Below are 26,058 nucleotides of genomic sequence, written 5' to 3' on the forward strand. Positions count from 1 at the left end.
CCACTGATGAAATCTTGGTGTGTTCGTCTGCAACAGAATTAAACCAACGTTCTAATGAATCTGTGGCACAATGCGCGTCCACATGATATACAGTGACTTCACTTTGTAATAACATTTCTGCAATATCTTGCCACAGTTCTTTTCCCCACAACTCTTTTGAATGAATCTTCCATCCATTCTTTTGCCAAGTTGGCAACCACACTGCCAATCCATCCGCCACTGAACATGAATCTGTGTACACATAACATTGACCAGGGGTCTCTTGTTTCAATGCTTGGTAAACTGCGTAAAGTTCTACAAACTGACTGCTCTTCCCTTTCGTCAACATCTTTTTTGTTTTAGGATTGTACGACACTGCTTCCCAGTATTGCTCAGTTCCCACATATCGCGCTGAACCATCCGTGAACCAAGCATGCTCTGTTTGCTATACGGTCAAATTGCTGTAAGGGACTCCCCATTTCACGGGAGACTCACGTTTTTCAAACACTTCCGGTGGTATGTAATCTGAGGGCAGTATGTTGGCTACTTGCTCATGTAATTTTGCCACTCCACCCTTTCCTGATTTGGCTCTGTCTTGAATATACCATTTCCACTTAATTATGCTGGCTTCTTGAGCATGTCTTATTCGATGCGTTTTAGGAGAGCTCAGTACTCATTGCATGATTGGTATTTCTGGTCTCATGAATACATCATGGCCCACCGTCATCTGCTCGGTATCAACAAGAGCCCAATAACAGGCCAGCAGTTGCTTCTCAAATGGAGCGTATGAGTTACCAGCGTCAGGCAACTTACGACTCCAAAATCCCAATGTCACACGTTTCCTGTCTTGTTTCTGCCACACACTCCAGTTAGCATAATTGTCTTGTACAGACACATTTAATTATCTTCTCCTTCCTTCAAGGGCCATAAATCAAGCACCTGCTGCACGGTGTCTTTCGCCATCTCAAAGGCTTTTTGCTGCTCTTCTCCCCACTGAAACTCGTATTTCTTTCATGTCACCTTGTAGAGGGGGGGGGGCAATATCTGTCCTAAATGAGGAATGTGCTGTCTCCAAAACCCAAACAGTCCTACAAACTGCTGAGCTTGATTTTTGTTCATTGGAGTGGTGAATTCAAGTATTTTCTGTCGGGCTTTTGACACCATTTCTCGATGCCCATGATGCCACTGAATCCCTAGAAATATCACTGTTTCAGCTGGAGCTTGAATTTTACTCGGATTAATCTCCCACCCTTCCTTTTTTAATCCTTCCATAAGGACATCTAACTGGCTTTGCACACTGTGCTCATCCTTACCTTGGATCAAAATATCATTAATGTAATGAGAGATTTGTATGTCAGGTTTACACGGTAGCTTGTCTAAGTGCTCTGCCACCAGCCGGTGACAGATCATCAGGCTGTGTATGTACCCCATAGGTAGCTTTGTGAAAGTGTACTGACGTCCACTCCACGAAAATGCAAACTGTTCTTGACATTCGTCAGCAATTGGCACGGAGAAAAAGGCATTAGCTAAATCGACCACTGCATACCAAGTCCCCTCAAACTTTTGGACATTTTCAATCAATGTAATAGCATCTGGGACTGCGGACACTAAGGGAGGAGTGTGTTTATTCAACTCCCTGTAATCCACCGTCATCCTCCACGACCCATCTCCCTTTTTAATAGGCCAGAGAGGATTGTTCCATGAGGTGGTAATAGGGCGTAATACACCCGCCTCCATGTATTCTTTGATGGTGTCTGAAATTTCCTTGTGCCCCCCAGGAATGCGGTATTGTTTCATTGCTACCCACTTGGTTGCCACTGGCACTTGTACTGGGGGCATCTTCAATTTGCCTACGGTAATGGGTGTAAAGATTAATGCACTCACCCCAAACTGGTACGTTTTACCGCCAAGTCCCAAGGTTAACCCTTCCAAAATGTCAAAGCCAATTATATATTCATGTATCCGGACAATCAACACTTGGTATTTCTGCCTATTCAAATTGCCTATTTTCATCTCCATTCTCGTTTGTACTGCAGGGGTCTCCTTTCCCCCTAAACCTGTAATAGTAACTGTTTGCCTTTAAATCGGGTTGGATTACCATGAATCAAAGAGGCCTCCGCGCCGGTGTCTGTCAATGCTCGCACCCCTTGTGTATTTCCTGGCCCCCAAAAAATCTTAACATCAACATGAGGCCACCTATCCACTTTTATGCGGGCAGACGCTGCCGGAGCTTGGCCGAAGCCCTAGTCAAACTTCGAATGAGTGTGACTCGACTCCGCCTCTAGCATCGCACTCACCACCTTTCTCAAATCAGCGTATGTTGGTTGGTACGGGGAAGGTGTCCCCATAGACCCTTCGTCTTGTTCTTCCGCAGGGGGAGCCGAAGGTGAGGTGTCCCCCTGTGGCGTGGTGACTACTTGTTTCTTAACCTGTTTATAGTGCTCTTTGGCTGCAAGTCCTCGTTTTTTGTATAATTCATACATTATTCTGGTTTCGATGCCATCAATTTCTTCGTGTGGCACACCATCTTTTAACAAAGCCAAAAACATGTCTTTTCGGGACACTCAGGAGTCTCTGCTATCTTGCCGCCTGCCTTCAGTTCTTCTCTCACTACGCCCCTCTCTCTCCCATGGCTTGTTATCACTCTTATCCCACTCTCCCAAATCTGCAAGTTGCTGAATGGCATGTGCTACCTCATCTGTAGCCTTGCCCGTCATACCTACGAGCAAAGTCATAATGACACTTTTGTATGAGGGTGGCGCAGTCCTAATCACCATGTTTCGAGTTGAAACTGAGAGCGACACGGCTCCCATGTGATCAGGAGCATCTATGTGAATAGCCTCTTTCATAGCATGCTCTCTGACTTTTTGAATTGCTTCTCTCAACGTATACGACTTTGTTTCTTCACTGGGCCAATCTGTGGTAATAGGGTATTTACGGTTGCATGCTTGGGCTACCAGGTGCAACAAAGACACCTGCGTATCTTGACCATTTGCATTAGGGGGCGGTCCTGCTCTTAAGACCTCCTGTACATTGGTGTCAATTGACAGGGGTAAAAAATGCGGTGAATCCGTAGAATCTACCAACAATCCTGCAGCACCCCCATCTAGTAATCTCACCATCCATGTCAGTAAAGCTTCCCCTGATTTTTGCCTCAAACGGGTAATAATTTCCCCAACCTCCTGTTGTGTGTAACCCTCCAGCGTGGTTAAATCCACCATTCCGCCAACAGGATTCTGCGGGTGGGGTCCGGCTCGCCGTCTTCTAATGGGCTTAGCCATCACTGTTTTAGGGCGTGGTCTGGCGCGCATGGAGTGAGGAAGCAGGGCACTGAGCTCCGGCCATGATCCTACGTACTGATCCTCCAGCGAAGCACAGATACAACCAATAGAAAGCAGAAGTAATCCACTAGGACGACAAAGCGATCCGCACCAGAACCGTGGCGGAATCGACAAAAATCGGACGTCGAGGGAAGCAGTGAGGAGTGTGAGACGAGTCCCCCCCTGAGCAGCCCAAGATGGCGGCGACGGACCGGAGCTAGAAGAGAGAAGGGGGAAGGGCGCGGAAACCAAACCGGCCCCAGAACTGACTACACCAGCGACGGAAAAGGGCCCCCCGGCTTACAGAAGACTCTCACGGATCGAGCTCCACGGCGACGGAGCCCAGCGGAGTCGGCGAAGAACCCAGCTGACAAATCCGAGCGGGGACCGCAGAGGTGAGCCGGCACCGAGGCAGCCGCAGCGAAGGAGACCGACGCGGCGAAACCTCTGGGAGCGGAACTGCGCCCACGGACCCGCAGCGGAAGGACATAACGCGGCGAGGGAAAGGAGATCGGACCGGACGCCGCAGACGGACACCCATGGGTAGAGCCACGCAGACGGCGGACCCCGAGACCAAGGGAGCAGAAATCCGGCGCTGAGAAGTACAGCGCAGCCAAAGACCCTCCCAGGAACCACGAAAGAGGACAGTGAAACCCCGGGACTCTGTGAGCACTGCCAGCAGAAGACAAGGTGAGACCGGTGGCCCCAGCGGGGAACGGGCACCCAGGTGAGAGAACGGGGTGGAGAAAACGGCACCCAGAGTGCGCAGAGACGGCTCGGGGACCACTGACCGGACTGCGCAGGAAACTACCCACTACACCACCCGGGGCTCTGGAGAGCTAACACAGGGGAGCAGGGCTAGCGGCAGGGCCGGCAGCAGTCTGTCGCAAACACACCGTGGGGCACTGCAGCTCCGAACCACGGGGCTATCGGGAAGCCCGACGGATCCAGTGCCCAGAGCAGCGCGGGAAACACCGGCCGTAGAATCAGGTGGCCGATAACCGGCAGATAAGCAGAGCAGGAGGAGCTGGTGGGGGATAAGTCCGGAATGAAGGGGCACTGGACGACCCAAGATCAATCACTGAGACTCCAGCGAGAGCTGTAAAGCGGAAGAAGCCAACGCATAGAGAAAACCGAGAAGAAGCCCGGCGAGTGAGGACGCAGGGCGAAGTTGGACACACGGATCGGAACCACAAGCGCCATACAAACATGCCTACTACTAAAGACAAAGGAAAGGTGAAAATGACGACCATGGACGCGTTTGTGGCACAGAAAACGGCAGCCACAGCACAAAGAAACCCGCCGGAAATCGAGGTGCAGGGAGAACCAAGAATGGACAATAGAGATGGGCAAGTGCTTGAGGCCATAGCTGCTCTAAGAACCTCCATAGAAACGAAAATAGACGAAATAAAAGTGGACATGCAGCTTATGAGGCAAGATGCACGGAACCTTGCGGAGAGGGTGGCGGTGACAGAAACCGGAGTGGCAGAAGCCGCGGAGGCCACGACTGAACTAAAGACCAAGGTAGGGGAACTGGAGAAGAAGGTGGCAATGCTGGAGACTAGAGCTGAGGAAGCTGAAGGGAGGGCCAGGAGAAGTAACGTTAGACTGCTCGGCATCCCCGAAGGAACCGAAGGAATGAATCCGACAAGATACGTAGAGTCCCTACTGCAGCAGGAGATAGGCCCAGGCAACCTGTCACAGGGATTCGCAGTGGAAAGAGCACACCGGGCCCTACAGAAGAAACCGCCTCCCGGCTCACACCCCAGGCCGATGATAGCAAAAATCCTCAACTTTCAGGACAGAGAGATCATACTCAGGCATTCGAGGGAAGGCGGGCTGATAGAGAGAGGAGACTCTAAGATAGCCATATATCCTGATTACACACAAAAGGTGCAAAGGGCCAGAAACTCCTTCGTTCCGATCAAAGCGAGGCTGCGGCAGCTTAACATAAAATACATGCTGCTTTACCCATCCCGCCTGAAGATAATCCATAAGGGGCGAGCCATATTCCTGGAAACCCCTGAGGCGGCGAACATGTGGCTAGAGCACAATAACTTAGCGGATGGCCAAGACAAAGATTCCCGAAAGGATGGAAGCTGACGGACGAACACAAAGGCACGGAAGCGACGACGACAACTAAGCCACCAGTGAAAGTCCCATGGAATACTGGGGGTGAACCACAGGTGCTCTTAACGGACGGCCGATCAGAGCTCAACCACTGCACCGCACACATCACCCCAACACTAGGAAAGATGGATGCCAGCCTGTTGCTGGCATACCCAAGCCCACGCTGGATGCCCCTGAAGGGGCTAGAGAGCGTGGAGGCGCCCGAGAACAACGCCGGTTGTGTAGTTGCTGGGCGCACCTGTTTACGCTGTGGATGTTGCCGCAGCAGTTCCAGTTTGATACCACAGTCTTCATACAGAACGAGGAGTAGGGAAAGGTGGCCGACAGACGGAGGATGCAAGGAAAAAAGGTGAGAGGGCGAGAAAGAATAAGAGCCTGGGGGGTAGACACCCTACGAATGGCAACACAACTTAGAGTACTAACCTGGAACGTGAGAGGGTTGGGGTCATACCTACGCCGGAACAGGATCAGGTCCTACCTTCGCAGGAAGAAAGTAGATATTGCAATGCTCCAAGAGACACACCTCACAAAGGAGAACCAGTCCAGACTGCAGGAGTATTGGGGTGGACAAGGGCAAGGGGCCCCTTATTCCAAATTCGCTAGGGGAGTGTACACTTGGATAAACCCTGAGGTACCCTTTCGGTTGATAGGATGTGAAATAGACACGGATGGGAGGTATCTGATAATGTGGGGCGTGCTAGAGCAAGTGGAGATCTGCTTAGTCAACACCTACTTTCCGAATCACAGTATTCCGCCCTATCTTGAAACACTACAGCTGAAACTGGCGGGACACAGGGATGGCCTTTACATATGGGGCGGGGATCTTAACTGTGTGAGGGACCCGAGCTTAGACAGATCTGAACCCCCACAGAAACGAGTGGATAGGACCTCCCGGGCACTGAACAGCCTGCTGGAACAACTGGACCTGGTGGATGTCTGGAGGGTACACCACCCCGCAGACAGAGAATACTCATACTACTCCTCCCCACACAACCTCCACACAAGAATCGATTATATGTTTATAGATAAAACACACCAAGCCCAGGTTGAATCAATACAATACATGGGTAGATCGATCTCAGATCATTCCCCCCTGTTAATGAACTGGGCATTGAAAGGCCCAAGACCCCCTGTCCCGCTGTGGCGTATGCCCACGGACACACTGACGGATCTGATGTTTAGGGAGGAACTGGGAGAAAAGCTGGCAGATTATGTCACCACTAACAGCGGCAGCGTCGAGCACTGGAGCACGGTCTGGGAGGCCCTGAAGGTGGTAGCGAGGGGAGAAGTCATAGCCGGGACAGCGGGAATCAGGAGAATGCTGATGAGGGAACTGGAAGATAGGGAGGAAGAAATAAGGCAAGGGGAAGTTAATAATTCAGGGACTAGAGAGGAAGAGGAACATTTGCAAGAGGCACGGATAGTCTGTCACCAGGCATGGGGACGGTTAGCGAAATTCGACTACGCAACACGCACCACCAGAGCACACATGCATGGTGACAAACCAGGCAGGTTGCTGTCCTGGTTATGTAAACGAGAGCACCCCAGACACCCAGTGACCGCCATAAAAGACATGAACGGTGACACTAAGACAACCCAGCACTCCATAAACACCACATTTGCTGACTTCTACACCACACTATACGCACACGACACCCAAGTCCCGCTGATAGACATACAAAACACCCTGGAAGAGATAGGACTCCCCAAATTAAGTGAGCAACAACGAGACTTGTTAGAAGAGCCCCTCACGCCCGAAGACATTACAGACGCCATTAGATCCCTGGCCACATGCAAGACCCCAGGAACGGACGGGCTCCCCCCCGAGTTTTACAAGGCATATGAGACAACACTGGCCCCACTGTTATATGAGGTATACCAGGAGGCTTATGAAACAGGAACCTTACCCAAATCCATGACAGAGACACTAATAGTCCCGATACCCAAACCACATAAGCCGGCCGAGGAATGCGACTCTTACAGACCAATAGCAATGCTAAACTACGACTGTAAGATACTGACCACCATACTGGCCAAAAAACTGTCAAAAGTGGTAGGAAGCCTAGTTCACGAGGACCAGAATGGCTTTGTGCCCGACCGCAATACGACGGCCAATCTGCGTAGATTACAGCACATTATAGCACACACAGAGGGAGACCAGGATCATATGGCGGTAATGTCGTTAGACGCCATAAAGGCATTCGACTCCATATACTGGGAGTGGCTGATAGAGGTGCTAAAGGAGTTCGGATTCGGGGAACGATTTGTACGCTGGGTCAAGATATTGTATAATGGACCCACGGCCAGGGTGAAGACGGGCAAATGGGTCTCGGGAGCCTGGAACATACAAAGAGGCACAAGGCAGGGATGCCCCCTGTCGCCCATGCTCTATATCTTGGGGCTGGAGCCAATTGCGATCTACATTAGGAGTCAATTCTGGGACGCTGGGATAAGGGTGGGCAGGAGACATCATGTTATCTCGCTATATGCGGATGACGTCCTGATCTACCTAAGGGACCCAAAAAACAACGCCCCAACAATCTTGGAAGTGTTAGATAATTTTGCGCGTTATTCGGGGATACATTTTAGTAAACAGAAGTCCTGCATGTTTCCGCTGGCGGGCCTAAGGGAGCTAGGAACAGACAACCTACCCCAAGTTGGGATAAGATGGCAACCGGACACGTTTAAATATCTGGGGGTCTGGATCAGGCATACACCTGAGCTTACACACGAGCAAAATACGCTGAGGGTAACTCAGGGGCTTCACAAATCTATGAAATTTTGGTCTAAGCTACCACTCTCAATGATGGGAAGAGCATCAATAGTAAAGATGATTATACTCCCCCGATATTTATACTTCTTCCAGACTATTTGCCACTACATTAGACCACCCTTTTTTCGAAAGTTAGATGCCCAGATTAGGGATTTCATATGGGGTAAGGCACGCCACAGACTGGCACTGAATATTCTGACCCTCCCGCATGATGTAGGGGGCATACAGCTCCCGGACTTCGAAAGATACTATCTGGCGGCCCAACTTAGCCATGTCACCAAATGGTTATCAGACGAAGTTACCAACGAAACAGGCCTCCTGGGAGATCTAATCAAACCTCTGTACCTTAAGGAGATAATATGGGTGCCCCCAGACCGTCCCGACAGAGCACCCCCATTGGCTGGATTGGGCAGACTGATATGGGAAAGAGTTAAAGCCATCACGCACTTAAAGAATCCTTATTCCCCAGAAATCCCAATAATGGCAGGCTTAAGAAAAACACCAGCCGACACTAACACGATCAGGCAGTGGGAAAGACTGGGTATCTACGCCTGGGGAGACATGTTTGAGGATGGGGAGTTCAGAGGGCTGGAATCACTGCACGAGACAGAGGGAATACCCATGGGACAGTTTTTATGGTATCAGAAGCTTAAGCACGAGGCTAAAGCGAGATGGAGCAACTGGCCAGAGGAGCCAACAGCGACCCCTCTTGTAACAGAAATGTACAATCTAAGCGATGGGTGGAGGCCAGTGTCAAGAATCTATGTGCAGATGAATGATAGGCCCAACCCCAGGGGCGCTACTCTAAAAGCTAAATGGGAAACTGACCTTGGTGAAGAGATTTCAGACAATGAATGGGAAAGAGCACTGAAGTTTCCGAAAGCAGTGTCCAGAAACACCAGATTCAGACTCATCCAAACAAATGTCTTATACAGAACGTACATGACCCCGAAAAGAGTAGCTAGCTTTAAGCGGCAACCGGAAGCGCAATGCCCATGGTGCGCCAGTGAAAACGCAGATCTAATACATATGTTTTGGGGATGTGCAAAGGTGGGCACTCTTTGGGCCAACATCAAACAGGCATGCGAGAAGGGCGGAGTAAGCAGATACGACTGGACAATGAAGGAGTGTCTGCTAGGCACGTACCCCAGGATCAGCAAGTTAAAACACATTGTGAGGGTGATGGACATAGCATGCATCTTGGCAAAGAGGTAAATAGCTATGTCGTGGAAGTCAAAGAAAGGCCCGCAATATACAAGATGGAAAAGGGAGATGGAGCGGTGGACGACCGCAGAGACGGAAGCGTGGGGCACCGGGACCACCAGAGGGCTAGGGGACGCTAACGCTAAATTCGAGGCATGGAAGGCCGTGATCAGAGACATGTTCCTGCCGTCGGATGATATGCCCCCATGAACTAACGAGTAGGTGGACTGGCACACAGCCCCAAGAGACACGTGGTTCGTAAAGAAGAGAGGAGAGAGGTGTGGCACATTGGGAATGAATGCTAACCTTACCCTCAACCCACAAGCAGAGATTGGGACGGGCCACCAATCCAACCCTAAGTAATCCAGACGCCATATTCGCTACAAAAGGAAGACAATGTATGTTTGTGGTATGTTAGAGTTTTGTTTATTATGTATAAGAAATAATAGAACATGTTTCAACCTCATAAAGAGGATGTAATGCCAACTAAGAAATGCTAATAAAAATATTTTGAAATCACTGTTTTCTATTTCGCCTCTGTTTTGGGGTCAGACTCATCTGCGGAACTACTTTCTAAACTGGTCAAATCAAAAATATCACCATCCCACTTATCCAGATCCCAGTCTACGCCAGCGGTAGTGATTACAGTTGCCACCTTTCTTTTGTTGACCCTGTCTTTTCCTATACTTATACCGGGCTACTCTGACTGCTGTCCTCTCGGCCACCGCCTGATATGTGTCGGCCTTATCTTTAAACAGTTTCATTTGAATCTGCTGCATTAACACAGTCTGCCGTTCTGCAGCTAGCTCTCTTTCTAATCGCAAGACCTCATTTTTCATTTCCACCTTCATTTGATGTATTTTCCTATAAGCATGCAAAAGAACCCAACCTCGTCTACCTAATGCCGCACATTCTTTGCCACGTTATACTGGAACTTGTTGCAAGCATGCCATAACATCAGCCGGATAGGCATCTCCCAATCCTTGATCCCATGTTTCACTTAAACCGGCACCACATGCCCACGCCTGAGCCAACTTATCAGATGGACTCTTAGTCCAGCCTGGAATAACAACATCAGAACAGTCAGCACCAGCGGTAACGCTCTTCATCCTGAACAAGCTACTCATTATCACAAACAAAATAGAACCTCGTTGAATCTATATATTTTCTTCTCTCCACGCTACAATCACTCCCACACTGAAAAAAGGAAAAAAAAACGTCACTATTCAAAAACTTCACTTACACGACAACCAAATCCTATCTACGTTTCAACAGATTCTTGAATACTCGGCACAACTCATCACAAGTATCCTGTTTGTGACGCCAAAAATGTATTGCTCTCCCCAAAGTGCACGGAACAAACATAAATCACCAATGCAATTACAGAGCAAATACTTTGAACGTAGACAGACGCAATAACTCACAGCCACGCACTCTTAGAAGATAATCAGCTCTTATACGGCTATTTATTCAAAGCTCAGAAATACATAGAAATAACTCACAAAAATAATATGGACATAAATCACAAAAGAAATAAAGAATTCAAAAGGAAATACATCACCGTGAGCATAACAGGATTCTTCATCTCACCCAGAATTGGCTGGAAGACCCTGGGAACAGCCAGGCCGAGAGCACCACAGCTCACAGGAGGGCCGGACGTAAGCGTCCTTCTCTGGCTGAAGTCTCACCTGACCACCTCCGGGCTTCTGCATATATACACACTCGTTAATTCTCGAACCTTCTGGAAATTGCACTTGCGCAGTTGAGGAACAGCTGTCGGTTGCCAGCTGGGTCAATCGAGAGCTCCCCCCCAAGAAGCGCAGTGCCTCCCTTCTCTAAAAACACACTCCACGGAGAACAGTAGCAAACCATAACAAAGTTAGCTTTCCCAGCAGAAATGTCCTTGCCGGCATACCAGGTTTGGAAAGCATATTTTTCTCAGCACCGTGATTCTAACACTCAGCAAAATGTGTGCAGCTTTTCACTGCGACATGAAGTAAATATCCATCATGGCTCCGAGTGCTCCTAGAATACATTGCGCACCAGTGCCATTTTAGATCAAGCATAACAGTTCCCTCTTTCATTATGGCAAGATGGTATCATATTTATGTTCATACCCATCCTTCTGTTTGGTCTTCTTGTAATTTTCCCCATTTGGGTAGTATACATTTCCCAAAGCCTGTTGGATCGCCTTATCATAGGTTGCAGGATTATACAGGTCAACTTCATATTTTGAGCCCATCTGAAAGATGCTCTCATTAAATCTATTTGTTAATGCTGATTTCCACACTAATGCGTGGTTCTCCAAGTTGACCTCTACTGCCACTTTGCAATTATTGTTTTGGGTGTCATTTACTGATTCTTGCAAAGACAGAACTAGCATGTGATGGTCACTAGCTTTTAGTGGAGTTACTCTAAGGCAGTCCCTTTTCCAAAATAAGGAGTACATAGTGCAAAGTAGATCTCATGGGGCCATTTTCCCAAACAAATACTGAAGCAATATCTTCCCTCAAGTTTCCATTTACTATAATAAAGTCCAGAGATTTAAGTTCAGATCTTATTAACCTCCCTCTTCTCACCATTTGGGAAGCCCCCATCCTGGACACATCAGAATACCACCATGTGTCTAGGCATTCACTATTGAAGTCACCTAATACAATTATTTTGGCTTCCTCTTATTCCAGAGCTTTTGCAACGAGGGCTAAAAGTCCTTCCAAAAATTATTCAATTGCTACAGATTTTGGGTTGAAATATATGTTACAAACATAGCGACATCGGTTTGACAAAGAACTACAATCTCCAACCACTTTTACAATTTGTATGCCCCTCCTATATGTCTCTATATTAATCATTTTTAGACCTATGCCGTTTTTCACAGCGCACAAGAGGACCTGTTGGGTGACCCCATGTGCCCTGGGTAGCATCTACTGTTAAAACATCGTAGCTGTCTATTATGGGGCAAAAATTTGATTCCAAGAATGTCTGGCCACTACAGTTCCAAGAAGTCAAGCTTAGGACCCCCGATCATCTACCGAAGTGTTGGGGATTTTCCCCTCCATGTAATGCGGATAAAACTGTGGACTAATCATACTCAGGCGTCTGCCTGGATTTTCCTCAATGATGCTTCTCTTCTCATGTGTTTGCATGCTTATGACTACCGAGAGTGGATTTAAGGTAGTCAGTTCTTTAATGAACATTGAGGGTCAGGAGGGATGAGATAGCACAAGCTTGTTTGGGGCTGGTTTTGCATCCATCAAGGACTACACCACATCATATCTAAAGGAAAAAAAAAAGATTCTAGTTCTGACAAACCAGTGCCCTGATCATTCATGCCTCTTACTGGAAATTGGATCTGCTGCAGGAAGCAATCAGTCTCAGGCTAGAAATCTCAGGAAACAAGGCCAGGATTTAAGTTCAATTTAGCAGCGGTCGGTTTCCGTTTAGGAACACCTCAGCAAGGATTAATGTGTGCTCTTCCTGATGATTTTCCCTAGGCACTTTCTCTCTTTTTTTGCCTTTTTCATTGAGATTTAGTTTAGGTGGCAACCATATTTGCTGGTATTCGTCTTCCTCTTTCTCTTTTGCTCATTTTTGTTTGGGTTTTACGGAACCAAACTGGCCACAGCTGCTTAAGGGGGCAATGCAGAGAAGCTACAAAAGGCCAATTTCCTCTAGGAGCTGACTCCGGCATAGTCTGCCCCCATCCAGAGATATAACACAAATTGAGTCCTCCTTGTTGTTCTGGCACGATTTGAGAGTCCTCTATTCTAATTTCAAGAAGGGGCTCTTCTTTTGATCACTTTGAGCGCCCACTCATTCCCCCAATTTGGCCGGTATGCTCATTTGACTTCCTCAGCATCGCAATTCCACTCCCTGCACATCATGGCCCTTATGTTTAGGAGATTGAAAGTCGTTTATACTTACCAGGGCTTGGTTCCAGCGACAATTTGGGCCTCAAACCCTGTATTTGGGAAATTGTCGCCAGTTGCTTTGCCCTCTTCTGTAATCTGTTCTGGCTTTCTAGTGGGTGCTCCAACTGCTACTGCTCCACCAAGGTCAAGGCATTTAACAATGAAGAGGTTGGCAAGAAATCCTCCATATAAGCCAAGCTTAGGTTAGCTGGTTCGCCCACACTCTCCATGTCCGAATACACTTCCATAATGCTGTGATCCGAACTTTTAACTGATTTTCAGGTGGGTTTTACAAACTTGTCAATTCCCCCATTGGCCCTTTTGCTGAGCCCTTTATTTGCTTATTTGACTTCTTCTTTGCCTCCCTAGGGGGACATCCAATTTTTTGCTTGCATGTTTTGTAGGGCTAGTGGTAACAGCCTCCTCCTCGATTGTAGGGGACTGGCTTTCGTTTGGTCTGCAAACATCCTCCTCTATTGTAGGCAGAAGACTGACTGCACCATAGGTTCCTCATGAAACTCTGTGAGCCGCTTTGCCCTAGTTTTGGGAGAATCATCTGATTTTTTGGTTTCTTTGATTTTAAACTGACCCATTTTGTTTCCTTTCCCACTGTGTTTACTGCCTTGTTCTCAGTTTTTCACTGCTTAGTTCTTTCGGTTTCTTTCTTTTTTGGAGAGAGGGGCTCAAGAACAGACTAGTACTGGCTTCTTGACCCTCCCCCCTCCTCTTTACTGTGGTACACCTACTTTGCCAGAACATTCATCTTGGCAATTAACCCTACCATGGATGAAGCCCTCCAGAAATGCCAATTTGGTTGACATTGCAGTTAGGAGAGTACACTGTTCACATAATTCCTCCAAAATTGAATCATTTGAATTCCACATCTGAGAAAGGGTAAAGTTCTGAGCACGAAGGGCAGAGACTGGCGTGTTGTGTACATCCTATATGGCAGTATGCATGTGAATAGATGCTTTTTCGTTTTGTGAAGAATCCTGCAGTGAAAGGTTCAGTCATTTGCTTATGGTTCAAAGATTCTGAGGTAAACAACGATGGAGATTGGGAAAGGTTTTCATCTGTCACATATTGAGGCCATGGAGAAAAAGAAATATGCTGTGTTTCCAAGATTGGTTCTATTCTCTTTGGTAAAACATTTTTTTATGGATGATCACTTCTTGAGCTGACTATGCGGGGGTCACTATCATACTTTTGTACGTATTGATGCAAGATAGCTGTAGGACTGCAGTGTCTGTCAAAGAGGGAAGCACTGAGGATGCATGGGGGCTTTGTTTCTGAAGGACTGCCTCCTGTTCGGTTATCCCAATATGTGCCACCAGGGCTTCGGTGTGGGAGATCTTTGCACCACTCCTTAAATAGTAAATACTCATTTGTGACAGGCTGGGCAGATAGAGCAAATCGGTTTAGAGGGTGAAATAGGAATAAATGCTCTCTTCTGTTTTATAACCTTTATATCAATAAAAGGAGCTCTTGCCACGCATACAAGAGTACAAGAGATTTTAGCAGGCACCACATGGCTGTGCCTACCCGTTTGACTTACTTTACTCGCCAGCAAGCGCTCCCTTCTCTCCCCTTGCTTCCATCCATTGCCTCTTTGAAAACACCGCTTCAAGCTGGCAAGAGTCCCCAAGGTGATGTAACTTTGCAGTAGAGCAGGGCTGGAAACATCAGGGAAACAGCAGGAAACACAGTAAACACACTTGCAGCACTCTGCTGCGCTTTGCTGTGGCTGCAGCTTTTAGTGTGGTTGCTCTGCCTTCACACAGTTGGTGTCATGATGCCTACCCCCGGAGCACCAGGCCAGGCCCAGCACCCCCGGGAGCAGGCATCATGCCCCCGCGTAAAAGCCCAGCGGCCCTTTATAGGGGCTCTTTGGACTCTGTCCTGGCGCCGTTGGCGCCAGCCTCATGTTGGACATCAGTCCTGGCGCCATAGGCGCCAGGCTCATAAGGGGAAGTGTTTGGTGCACTTACCTGAAGCAGACCATGCTGCACACTCACCTGATGCAGACCATGCTGCATGAAGAACCAAGCCAAATGAGGCTTAGGAGGGACTATTTTTCTGAAGGAACTATTTTGTTACTTGGGTGGGGCTGTGGAAGAATACTCACCTGGAACTTCTTCCAAGGCTATTTAAGCCACGCCCGGACAGCCAAACGTGCTTCGCGTTGTTCTGCATCCCAGCAGCTGAACGCTCACCGTGTCTGCTCCTGCACCTGGACTCCAGCCACGCCTGCCTCGAACCTGGAACACCTGTAAGGAAAGAAGAGAAGAGAAAGGTGAAAACCAAGAACTTATTCAACCTTCTTACCTGCATCCGGAATCTTCACGCCAGCATTCCTGAAGGAAGACTTCCATTTAAAAGCACTGCGTTGCTCGCTGCAGCGCCGCGCTTCACTCACCTGTTCCCGAGACGCCGCCTGGCTCCATCACGGCTCTCAGCACCGGTCGCCACATCTCCGCACCTAGGGGAGAGAAGAAGAGACAAAAGGTGAGCAAGGGAACACAAGAGGAAAGCTGAATTTTCAGCCATATTACTTACCGTCTTTTCTTGGTGAACCATTCCACATCTCGGGTCGGCGCCGCATCTTTGGCAGGTACCGCACCCCGGCCACTATGGGGAAAGGACAAAAGACATTACTGGGGAATTATGAAGACATTTAGAGGGGTCGCCCTCATCACTAACTCACCTGATTTAACCACCGGCAATTTAACTCCTCAACGCATCGCCTTTGTTCTGCACCTGAAATAAAGGACAGATCACAGGTTAGGAAAAACAACATAAAAGGAGGCTCACACTTGAACTTTTGCATCTTCATACTTACGACGTATCGCTCAGAAAAGTGGATTTGCCAGCGCCATTCTGAAAACCAGTGAAGTAACTGGACGAACGCGCGCCCCTGCACCAGAAGCAGGATGGAGAGTTCATCCTTCCAAACCATAAGGTGAGCTTAAACCAGGAGTTTTGTAGGAAGTCCGAGAAGAACGAAGGGGGAAAGGGGGGAGCAAGCACACTATTCAGCAGACAGTTAATCCCCTTTCTCATCTGCAGAAGGATATTCCTACGGGCCAGACAAGCAAGATTTGGGGGTCCTGTTCAATCGGTGGTCCGAATTCTGCGCATCACGCTTGAAGAGGCCACAGCAACCCAGACCAGAGCAGCGCCTCCGTGGGAACCAGGTGAGCGTTACAGAACGCGAAGACTACCTACAAATTCCCACCCAGGCGCTATGGAAACTTCTGAGACTGACCAGTTGGCCCAACTACTGGTGGAATTACGGGCCGAAGTACACGTCGCTCGTCAAGAGACTAATGCTCTCAGGAGGGAAGTGATTGTAACAAAGGAAAGAGCTGATGACCTGGCTAGACAGCTTTTGCAAGGTCAAGCTGGACAAACTCCTTTACCCGGTTCCGGAGGGAACCCCGCTCCTATGATTTCCAGTAACCCGGTGCAGATTAATCTACCTGGAAACATGCCGCTGGCCCCACCCGAACGCTTTGCTGGGGACCCCAAACGATTCGCCGTATTCATGAATCAGTGTCGTTTGCATTTCCTGTGCAGACCTGGGGCCTTCCCTAATGACCAGACCAAGGTAGCCTTTGTATTGTCATATCTCAGCGGCAGTGCTGCCGATTGGTCAGTTCCACTGGTAACTCAAGATGACCCGATTCTTCGTGATTTTCAAGGATTTCAAGCAAGCATGGAAAGGTTATTTGCTCGTCACTCCCAGGGGCAGGCTCTAGATGACGAACTTCTATCTCTGCGACAGGGCAATCAAGACCTCCTTTCCTACATTGCAACCTTTAATAGACTAATTGTGGAAACTGGGTGGCCAGAGGATAAAAGAATCACGTTATTTTATCGAGGTCTACGCGGAGAACTTAAAAATGTCCTGGCCCAAGTTGTAAATCCGCCCCAAGAATGCTCAGAATATATAGACTTAGTGGTCCAATTGGATCACAGACTGCAAAACAGAAAAGCAGATCGGTCCAAGTTTGAGACCCGGGTGTTAGTCAAGACCCACGCTAACCTCAAGGGGGCTGAAGCCTCTGAGCCAATGCAAATCGGAGGAGTTAAAGGACCTTTAACTCAAAAGGAACGTGAAAGAAGACGGCAGATGCACTTATGTCTTTATGGTGGATCCTCTGGACACTTTCTACGAGATTGCCCGGCAAGGCCGTCTAGGAAGGTGGTAGGAGCCGCTGATAAAATCCATGAAACCTCTGTATCGGGAAACGACCCCGCCTGACAAGCGTAGGGGTCCGCTTGCCGAGCTTGAAAACAAACTCTCAAGACCTTGCATTTCATTGTGCCAATGGTCCTCGTAGATCCGGAACAGCCTAAGCGGTTGCATGCAATAAAGGCATACATCGATAGTGGGGCTATAGGAAACTACGTGGATCGTGAATTGGTCTCCAGGATTAACCTCCCTCTGCGTCCTAAAACCAGCAAAGATGTCATCACCACAGTTGATGGAACCGAAATTGCCTCGGGACCGGTAACACATTCCACAGCTGAGGTGACACTTGTAGGTCCGGACGGTCATCGGGAGGCAGTTGTGTTTGATGTAATCAAGGCTCCACAGTTTCAGGTTATTCTCGGAATCCCTTGGTTAGAGACACATAATCCTTGAATTGATTGGCGAGCGAAGAGAATAACCTTTCCGGAGTGTGCACGAACCTGCTACCCAGAAAATCTGAAGATCAGTCTAGCATCAGTAACCTCTGTCTCCATGCAACTTCCTCCGGAATACCAAGACTTTCACGACGTCTTCCAAAAGGAACAGGCCAAAACGTTACCTCCTCACAGATCGTACGATTGCCAAATCGATCTGGTGCCCGGTGCACAACCCCCTTGTAGCAGGATTTATGCCCTTACTGAGCCGGAGAATCTGCATTTGAGACAATATTTAGATCAATACCTAGCCATTGGTTTCATTCGCCCGTCAAAGTCTCCGGTATCCTCGGCTTTGATCTTCGTGCCAAAAAAAGAAGGCGACCTTAGAACTTGTATCGATTACCGCGCATTGAACCAGATAACTGTTAAAAATAGTTACCCTCTGCCTTTGATCCCTGAACTCCTTGACCAGGTGAAGGACGCTTGCATATACACCAAGTTAGATCTCCGGGGGGCTTATCATCTGGTACGAGTAAAAGAAGGCGACGAATGGAAAACACCCTTCCGTACAAAATATGGACTATTCGAATACCAGGTGATGCCTTTCGGGTTGTGCAACGCGCCTGCTGCCTTCCAATTCTTCATGAACGATATCCTTCGGTAACTCATCGATGTCTGTGTTGTCGTGTATATCGATGACATTCTGGTGTACTCCTCTTCGGAATCAGATCACAGAAAACATGTCAGGGCCATCCTTGAGAAATTGCGCCAGCACAAACTGTTTGCAAAGCTGGAAAAATGCGTTTTCCATACCACCGAGGTTGAGTTTCTTGGATTCATCCTGACACCTAAAGGGGTCCGAATGGACACACGGAAAGTGGATGCCATCCTCAAATGGCCATCACCTAGTTCGGTGAAAGGTGTCCAAAGCATGCTTGGTTTTGCCAATTTTTATCGCAGGTTTATCCCGGAATTTTCACGGGTGGTGCAACCCATCTCTGCACTCTTGCGGAAGAATAAACGTTTTGAATGGACGGAGGAAGCTGAACAGGCCTTTCAGGAATTAAAAGCTAAATTTACGTCCGCACCTATTTTGAAACACCCGCGTCCTGATCTCCCATATATAGTCGAAACCGACGCATCCAGCTTAGCCATGGGAGCTGTCCTTTCTCAGAGAGACTCCGAAACCAGCCAACTGCACCCCGTAGCATTTTGGTCCAGAAATTTCTCGCCGCCGGAGATAAATTATGCAATCACCGATAAGGAATTATTAGCCATTAAGTCCGCCTTTAAGGCTTGGCGGCATTATCTTCTTGGCGCCAGGCATACCATCACCATGATCACTGATCACCGAAATTTACAATATTTAAAAACTGCCAAGGCTCAGTCTTCACGACAGGTCCGATGGGCTTTATTCTTTGCTGAGTTCGATTTTGTAATCACTTACCGTCCTGGCTGTAAGAATGTCAAAGCGGACGCGCTATCTCGAATTGGAATGGGAGAAATGGACACAAACTCAGAACCTGTGCCGATAATTCCCGAACAAAGAATCTTGGGGATAACCACTTTACAAACCCTTGAAGACATTCAAGCACGGGTAAAACTATTCCTGGACTCTTCAGCCTTGCAGGATTGGATCAAAAGGGGGTCTGACTTTTCAATCAACGATGGCTTACCTTACTTCCAAGGACGTTTATTTTTGCCTGAAAAGGAATTGCAAGAACTGGTTCTTTCCCGTCATCACGATACTCTGATGGAAGGACATCCTGGCATTGCCAAAACAGAGGAAAAAATTAAACGACAATTCTGGTGGCCGTCCTGGCGAAAGGATATTAAATCTTTTGTGATGTCCTGTGGAGTTTGCGCCCAAAACAAAGGTCAAAAAACAAAACCCGCCGGTCTTCTTCAAACCTTAGACATTCCACCAGCACCTTGGCACACTTTGTCACTAGATTTTATCACGGACCTGCCCTCTTGTAATGGATACAATACTATTCTGGTTGTGGTAGATTTATTTTCCAAGATGGCCCATTTTATTCCGTTGAAAGGATTACCTTCAGCTTTTGTTCTTGCCAAGGAATTCCTCGAAAATATCATCCGTCTGCATGGATTCCCCTCCATACTAATCTCCGATCGGGGAAGCCAGTTTATTTCTCATTTTTGGTAAAAGTGTTGTCAACTGGCACAAATCGACGTAAGACTCTCAACCAGCCACCACCCACAGACCGATGGTCAGACGGAGAGAACGAACCAGACCCTTGAACAATATCTGCGATGTATGTTGCACCAATCGGAGGGTAATTGGAAGGATATTTTATGGGTGGCTGAATATGCATACAATAACTTGATACACTCTGGAACTGGTCAGAGCCCCTTTTATACCCTATATGGACATCACCCTCGTACTTCAGACTTGGACTCACCTTTGAGCCTCGAAATGCCCGCAGTGGACCATTTGCATTCTACGATTACTCAAGCCTTCAAGGATGCTACTGCACACTTACAACATGCGAAAGGGAAATACAAAAAGAATGCGGATCTGCATCGAAAGGAGGCGCCTCCATACCAAATAGGGGATCAAGTATGGTTGGCTACCAAACACTTATCGCTCAAGGGACCTTGGACTTTTAATCCAAGGTATTTAGGCCCTTACTCGATCAAAGCTATAATTAACCCAGTGGCAGTCAAGCTAGATCTACCAGCTAACATGCGGATTCACCCCGTTTTTCATGTGTCGCTTTTGAAACCAGTGCAACCAGGAACCAGATTAATAAAGCCACCAGAACCAATCCAGACAGATGGGGAGCCTGAACTCGAGGTGAAGAACATTTTGGACTCTAAGATCTCAAAATCAAAACTTTTCTATCTAATTGATTGGAAGGGGTACGGGCCTCAGGAAAGATCTTGGGAACCCAGCGACCACGTACATGCACCTCGGCTGGTAAAAAGGTTCCATCGGAATTTCCCGAACAAACCGAAACCTCCTGAGGGAACAACCTTGGGAGGGGCCTTGGGGGGGAGTGCTGTCATGATGCCTACCCCCGTAGCACCAGGCCAGGCCCAGCACCCCCGGGAGCAGGCATCACGCCCCCGGGTAATAGCCCAGCGGCCCTTTATAGGGGCTCTTTGGACTCTGTCCTGGCGCCGTTGGTGCTAGGCTCATGTTGGACATCAGTCCTGGCGCCATAGGCGCCAGGCTCATAAGGGGAAGTCTTTGGTGCACTTACCTGAAGCAGACCATGCTGCACACTCACCTGATGCAGACCATGCTGCATGAAGAACCAAGCCAAATGAGGCTTGTGAGGGACTATTTTTCTGAAGGAACTATTTTGTTACTTGGGTGGGGCTGTGGAAGAATACTCACCTGGAACTTCTTCCAAGGCTATTTAAGCCACGCCTGGACAGCCAAACGTGCTTCGCGTTGTTCTGCATCCCAGCAGCTGAACGCTCACCGTGTCTGCTCCTGCACCTGGACTCCAGCCACGCCCGCCTCGAACCTGGAACACCTGTAAGGAAAGAAGAGAAGAGAAAGGTGAAAACCAAGAATTTATTCAACCTTCTTACCTGCATCCGGAATCTTCACGCCAGCATTCCTGAAGGAAGACTTCCATTTAAAAGCACCGCGTTGCTCGCTGCAGCGCCGCGCTTCACTCACCTGTTCCTGAGACGCCGCCCGGCTCCATCGCGGTTCTCAGCACCGGTCGCCACATCTCTGCACCTAGGGGAGAGAAGAAGAGACAAAAGGTGAGCAAGGGAACACAAGAGGAAAGCCGAATTTTCAGCCATATTACTTACCGGCTTTTCTTGGTGAACCATTCCACATCTCGGGTCGGTGCCGCATCTTTGGCAGGTACCGCACCCTGGCCCCTATGGGGAAAGGACAAAAGACATTACTGGGGAATTATAAAGACATTTAGAGGGGTCGCCCTCATCACTAACTCACCTGATTTTACCACCGGCAATTTAACCCCTCAACGCATCGCCTTTGTTCTGCACCTGAAATAAAGGACAGATCACAGGTTAGGAAAAACAACATAAAAGGAGGCTCACACTTGAACTTTTGCATCTTCATACTTACGATGTATCGCTCAGAAAAGTCACGTGGATTTGCCAGCGCCATTCTGAAAACCAGTGAAGTAACTGGACGAACGCACGCCCCTGCACCAGAAGCAGGATGGAGAGTTCATCCTTCCAAACCATAAGGTGAGCTTAAACCGGGGGTTTTGGAGGAAGTCAGAGAAGAACGAAGGGGGTAAGGCGGGAGCAAGCACACTATTCAGCAGACAGTTAATCCCCTTTCTCATCTGCAGAAGGATATTCCTACGGGCCAGACAAGCAAGATTTGGGGGTCCTGTTCAATCATTGGTCCGAATTCTGCGCATCACGCTTGAAGAGGCCACAGCAACCCAGACCAGACCAGCGCCTCCGTGGGAACCAGGTGAGCGTTACAGTTGGAGACTGTAGAAAGACTCCATTACGGACTGCCAACGGGCTGCCAATGTAGAGCTCCACTAACAGTAAACACACTTGCAGCACTCTGCTGCGCTTCACCATGTGTGCAGGTTTTAGTGTGGTTGCTCCACCTTCACACAGATGGAGACTGTAGAAAGACTCTGTTCCAGACTGCCATTGTAGAGCTCCAGTAACAGTAAACGCACTCGCAGCACTTTGCTGCGCTTTGCTCTGGCTGCAGGTTTTAGCATGGTTGCTCTGCCTTCACACAGATGGAGACACGTCGAAAAACTCTATTCCGGACTGCCAATGTAGAGCTCCCATAACAGTAAACACACTTGCAGCACTCCCATGCAAAGTTTTCACTGGGAAGTAGTAGCATCAACAATAGTGAGAAAAAGATGGCCTATCCTATTTCATTTTTCTACCTCTCCCTCAACTGAATCCTTTTAGTTGGCAACTAAAGCATATTGATTTTCTACTAGTCCATCAACGGATGCTTATTCTTGCAACTGGTCTAGCAGCTTCCCTCTTCCTGTGCATTTCAATCATTGTATATATGTGAGAGCACTCTGAAAAGATACTGCCTCTGCTGTTTTGTTTGTTGGTACTTAGTCCTATTTAAATCAACCAAAAATACAATACAACATGTGCGTTGACAGATCAAGCCTCATGTAGCAAAACTATAAAATGGTTAGACCCTAAACTGTCCTGTAAAGAGAAGACTTGCAATAAGTCTTTCTCTTGTCACCCCCTGGCCATCTGGACCTAAATGAGGCTTGAAAGTCACTCATAGCAATAGAAAGTTGGCTCTTTCAACAATACCCGCTGGACAAAGAAATATCCTCCCCTCTCTCTACCTACAATACTGAACTACTGTATAAAATTCCAGACCCAATGCTGACATGCTCTTGTTGTAAAGCTGTCTTCTCCTTTAGAGCTATGATCGCACTATAAGCAATAACATAACATGAAATAAAAGTCCATTTCTCAGACGCCTTATTGATGCCAGTTTTATGGAGGGGTGTGTCCCTGAGGCATTGTAGAAGGTATCCGTCACTCCCTTATTAAAAAAACCTGGCCTTGATCCAAAAGACTACTTTAACTTTAGGCCCATTTCTAATGCCCCTTTTTCATTGAGGATGTTGGACAAGGTCGCCACACGGCACTTTCAAGAATTTTTTTAAAATTCTAGAGCCCTTCACTTTATACAATCGGGTTTTTGGCCAACCACAGCATGAAGAGTGCCTTTCTGAACATGAAATCGGAGATGCTCCATGTCATGGACCAAGGCAAGGTTGGGCTGCTGATGTTACTGGACCTATCAGCAGCCTTTGACCTTGCTGATCATGACAAACTGCTGGATAGGTTAAGAATTTTAGGGGGCATATCAGGTAACGCCTTGGCTTGGATTAAGTCCTTCTTGACGGGTCGTATGTCAAAAAGTGCTTGGGCAAATGCACAGTCATCCAGGGAACTTCTGAAATGGGGTAACCCCAGTGTGCATGTATGTCTCCCTCCCTCTTTTATGTGTACTGCCGCCCATTGTGTGATCTCTTGGATGGGCTGGGTGTCCATTTGACCAATTATGCTGATGACACCCAGCTCATGTTTGAATTAAGCGGCAAGTGCACAGAGGACTCTGACCTAATATGTAGAGTCTATGTCTCCATTCAACAATGGATGGTTACCAATGGAATGTGTTAAACGTCCAAATAAACGAGATAATGCTCTTTGGCTCACCTTAGACAAGATCTATGTTGGAGCCACAATATGCTGCTTTCTGTGTGGAAGGCCATGCTATTGAAACTTTGGATAGGGTCAGGACATTGTGAGTAATATTTGAACCTTCCTACAACATTAGTGCCAATACTGAGAGCGTGGCAAACAAGGCACAGTACATACTACGACTCCTTAAGCTAGTTAAGCCCTATGTCTCAGAGGTAAATTGTGCCACCTTGGTACATGCCTTATGATGTCCCGGCTGGACTATTGTAACACCCTCATGTTGGGGGCCAGCGAAAATAGTCTTAGACGACTTCAGGTCCTGCAAAACGATGCGGTTCACATTGTCAAGAGCATACCGAGACACGAGGCAATATCCTCTCATGGGAGGAATCTTCACTGGCTCCCAGTGGAAGCTCGTATCCACTTTAAGGCACTGACACACATGCATAAATGGTCAAGCCCCAAGCTACCTTAAAGAATATGTTAAAATCTATAACCCGGTCAGGCTCATGAGATCAAGTATTGGAATTTCATCTTAACTCCAAGGAGCAAGCTGGCTAGTGTGCTGGGTAGGTCCTTCATTTCTCAGGTTGCTCCCCAGTGGAATATGCTTCCTAAACACTTACGTGCTGAAACTAATCTTTTGAAGTTTCGGAAGGGAGTGAAAACAATCGTCTTTGGATAATCCCCTCTTCTCCTGTATTCAGTCTTTGATGCTGTTACATCTGCTTGTTCTATTGCTCCCTGATGCCTGTGGGCTCCGGCGCATTACAAGTGCAAATAATGGTAATAATGATGTGACAGCAAGAGAGGCTCAACTAGAAATACCCCTGAGTGCACCCCTCTTGCGCCGGGGTTCAACCTTACCTTTCTTTATATCCTCAATAAGCCTATGTCCCAGTGAATTGTTTAGGGCAGTTACTATCAATGGTGGCACAGGCCGCCAGGGCACTTTGCATTGCCTACTGTGGTCGATATCTAATCTCTTTTCTTGTTTGATGACATTAGTTAGTTAACATATTTTAGTTAGCCTTTTGTCTCGACCTCGGGCCAGTTTGTGGCCAGGACAAAGGCTGGTAAACTGCAATATAGAAAGGTTAATGGGTAAGGTAAAGGGCTTGTTTGTTGTGTTCACCAGCATGATGGATGCTGCAGAGTTAAAATTAACTTGGCAGTTTTCGATAGTTAAGACTTCACACGCTGTTTGGTATATTTTGTCATTGAAAAGTATCCCAATAGATAACTAAAAGTGGCTAAAACAACCAGGTCAGTTCCTACCTCTAAAGTGTCATAGAATATTTGTGTATTAATCAGCAGCAGAACTGTCAGACATGTTTTGGCTTATGCCAATACACAAAATATAAATGTGCTTCTATCACAGTAAACTCTCCCTAATTCAAGTAAGACTGTCTTCAATGAGTGGGAGTCACAGAGAGGATGCTAGAGGTTGGGGTCCTGTAGAACTTGAGGGCTGGGGACTCTTGCCCATAAAAAATAAAAGAAGTTCCACAGGGTCTACTCACCCTACCCAGCCACACCTGCATGGTGTGCAGTACAGCATTCACGTATAGTAAAGGTTTGTTGCATAGGCAAGAAAGCAGTGGAGCAGTGGAGCACAATACATAGTTTACACGGTCTGCAGTCCATTTGCACAGAGCTGAGCCTCAATCAAGAGGCACTTATTTTGGTGGCAGAAAAAGGCAAAGGTCCATGAGTAGATGGTCTAGTCTGCAAAGGAGCCATGCAGTGCCATCAAAGATTCAGATGCCCACCATGGCAGGATCACCTGACTCCAAAATCATATCCCCCCTCACTTTATAGCTTCAGCGCATGGTGCCATGGGCTGCCTGATAGACTCCCAAAGATCAGTGGGCCGACACATTTTGGGGCTGAATACAGGAAAAGCACCTGATTCAAATAAATGAACACC

This window comes from Ambystoma mexicanum, chromosome 6p (assembly GCF_040938575.1).
Source record: "Ambystoma mexicanum isolate Mex_15411 chromosome 6p, UKY_AmexF1_1, whole genome shotgun sequence".
In the NCBI taxonomy this organism is placed as follows: Eukaryota; Metazoa; Chordata; class Amphibia; order Caudata; family Ambystomatidae; genus Ambystoma; species Ambystoma mexicanum.